The sequence below is a fragment of the Silene latifolia genome, chromosome 9, assembly GCF_048544455.1.
Source record: "Silene latifolia isolate original U9 population chromosome 9, ASM4854445v1, whole genome shotgun sequence".
NCBI lineage: Eukaryota > Viridiplantae > Streptophyta > Magnoliopsida > Caryophyllales > Caryophyllaceae > Silene > Silene latifolia.
In genome coordinates, this window is record NC_133534.1 from 92,021,594 (window position 1) to 92,024,687 (window position 3,094).

Here is a 3,094-nt window from a genome sequence, read left to right on the forward strand (position 1 = left end):
AGGCAGACCAGTAGCGAGCAATAGAGTATTGCAGCGAGGGCGAAAGTTAAACTGTTTACACTTTAGGGTGAATTAAGGACCGAAAGGTGACGTTCGCTACCCCTTAGACCGTACTGCATTGACCTGGGACCTAGATTACTCGACCAGATGATTATGGTGAACCGTTTGTCTTAGCTATTCTCTTTTATCTGTTAAACCCCCTTCCTTTATTTCTCTTTTCCTTACTCTCTTAGTTTAGAAATCACATTTTATAAACCCCCAAACTGGTTACCTTGGCGAACCTAGTTTAGCAGACAATTTCCTACCTCTCTGTGGATTCGACCCGACTTCCCTAGCTATATTAGTTAGTTAGAACCAGTTGGTTATTTTTGACAGGTACGCGACAGACGTGTCATGAACATTTTGGCTTTTGTATGAGAGATTTCGATGAAACTTGGTGTTTTCATTGTAATAGTTGGAATAAGGGGTACCACTCTTGTATGCTTGGAAAGCATTCACTTGTTCATTTGTTCCCCTACATTCACCTTGGTCATGTCCCAAAGTTCCACAATTCTCACATATCCCACTTGGGATTGATCAGGATGCCGTCATGGCATTAACATGATGCTTTGGTGATTTTGAGGCTTCTTCAAGTCTAGCCATAGCTTGTTCAAACTTCAAACTGATTGTGTCAATGTGAGCACTAAGTTGAGCAGCCAATTGAGTAATGGAGTCCACTTCATGCTTTCCTCCTCTAGTAGCCTTGCGAGGTCTACTATATTGTGAGTTATGGACCGCCATTTCCTCAATCTTGTTCCATGTTTGATTGTCATCAACTTCGGTAAACATTCCATTTTATCCCATATTGAGAATGTTCCTTGAATCTTCATATAGACCGTTCCAAAATTGTTGTACCAAGAACCACTCGCTAAGTCCTTGGTGAGGACATGAGCGACAAATTCCCTTAAACCGCTCCCAAGCTTCATACAAAGATTCTTCATCCCTTTGCTTAAAACCCGTAATTTGAGCTCTTAGCATGTTAGTCTTTTCCGGTGGGTAGAACTTTTTGTAGAAAGCTAGAGCCAACTTCTTCCAAGAATCTATTACGAGAATGGCCTTACCAAGGCCCTTCAACCATTGTTTCGCGGTGCCGATTAGAGAAAAAGGAAGTAAGACCCATCGAATTTGGTCTTGAGTCACACCGGTTTGAGAAATCGCATCACAATAGTCACAAAAGGTTTCCATATGAGAATGAGGACCTTCACTAGGCATCCCCCCAAATTGGCTCCTTTCGACTAATTGGATAAAGGCGGATTTGGCAATAAAATTTCCGGTCAAATGTTGTGGTGTAGGAGTACCATTGGGTAGGTTCTCCTCGGTGGGTTCGGAATGTGATGAAAATTTTGGCATTGTAGGTTGATTTTGTGGGGTATTTTGTGTTGGGTTCTCCTCACCTTCTCTTGCAAAAGGGTTGATGAACTCAATAGTTGGTTGAATATCCACTACCTCACTAATACCTCTCAAATTCCTCCTAGCGAATCTCCTATTGTTTGTCAAGGTTCTTTCAATTTCACGGTCAAAAGGTAACAAATCACCTTGTGACCTTCTAGACATGCAAAATATCAAACAACTCGAAAATAATTAGAACAAACCTTGAGGAGTTTTACTTCCCCAAGGTAAAGAAAGACACAACTAATAACAATGTAAGAAAATCTAAATCAAGTTAACACTGTCCCCGGCAACGGCGCCATTTTTGGTCGGTCCGTTTCTTTTTCTCAATTTAATAGATGTTGTCGTTGGGTCACGTTCGAATCAAAACACAATTTATAGCTTCACAAACAACTCTACAATTAGTAAAGAGGCAAGTAAAGGTCGGATCCCAAGGGACAGGAATTGAGATGAGATTTCTATTGAAACTAGTGGTGTCTTAGGGGTGTCACAATTTGGGTTGATGTAGAAGGTCACTAACTAAATAGCAATGAAAGTAAATAAGCAAGATGAATTAAAAGGGTTGTAAACAATTGATAAAAAGCACTAGGGTGTCATAGGGTCATAGGGGAATCATGGGAATTTATCATACAAACATGTTCTCAAATTATAAGCAAGCAATTATTGTTGTGATGGATTGAGTTGGGTTATATCTTACAATCCTAGGAAAGTTTGGGTCCCGGAGCCGAATCGATTAGATTGTACAACACCTACAAGTCGACTTAGTCTTCCCTACTCAACAACATGCATGGTCTAATGAGACTCGAGTTGGTTTATGTCTTACAAGTCTCATTGAAAAGATAAGTGATGGGTAAAAAATGCAAGGATTCATAGGCTCACATTTCATCAAACATAACATGTGCATGAGTTTAGATCAAAACAAGCAAGTAAATAAACCATGAAAGCATATTAATTTAAGCATGAATCATTCCCCATATTCGTTTCCCCTAATTACCCATTAACCCTAGCTAGGTCACTACTCACTCATTATCATGTTGATCATGCTAGCAAGGTTGTCAATCATATCAACAAAAGGAAACATGATGAATAAATGAAAGTAATTAACAATAATTAAAAAGGGATTAAGAGAATTATACCTACTAATGATTCCAATAACAAAGAAAAGAATAAAAGAAGTACTTGATGCCTTATTGAGAGGTTGTCAATCTCCCAATAATAACCCAAATAATCTTCAATTACCCAAAATAAAGGATGAACAAAAGAGAGATTAAGGAAATAAAACTTTTATTAGAACTTGATTAATTGTTGATTACAATACTAAAGAGAGATTTGATTGATATTAACTACTCTAAATATTGATAAGAAGAACATATTCTTCTAATTAGATTAATGGGGTATTTATAGTGGAAATTAGGTGGATGCATTAGGGTTAACTAAGGGCTAAACTAGTAATTACACTTTTTAGATTGAGCAGGGAGAAGCCGGTATTTTTCGAAGGAAGGGATTCTTTCTTTATAGCTTGGAGAAGACGAAATTTCGCTGTAATGGAATCCGTGCGTATTGGAGTCGGGACGGGCGGATTCAAGCAGGGGAAGACGGGCGTCTTCAGGGGAATCCGGGCGGATTATGTAGGCTGCTAATCCGGGCGTATTTGAGGGAAGACGCA

At 39.0% G+C, this 3,094-nt stretch overlaps 1 non-coding gene across 1 annotated transcript; it reads left to right on the forward strand.

Annotated features, from left to right (window-relative positions):
- Positions 1-910: 910 nt before the first annotated feature.
- Positions 911-1,017, forward strand: LOC141603265 (small nucleolar RNA R71). The gene has a single exon (XR_012525155.1). It is a non-coding gene; the product is annotated as a small nucleolar RNA R71 (small nucleolar RNA).
- The last annotated feature ends 2,077 nt before the right edge of the window (positions 1,018-3,094 follow it).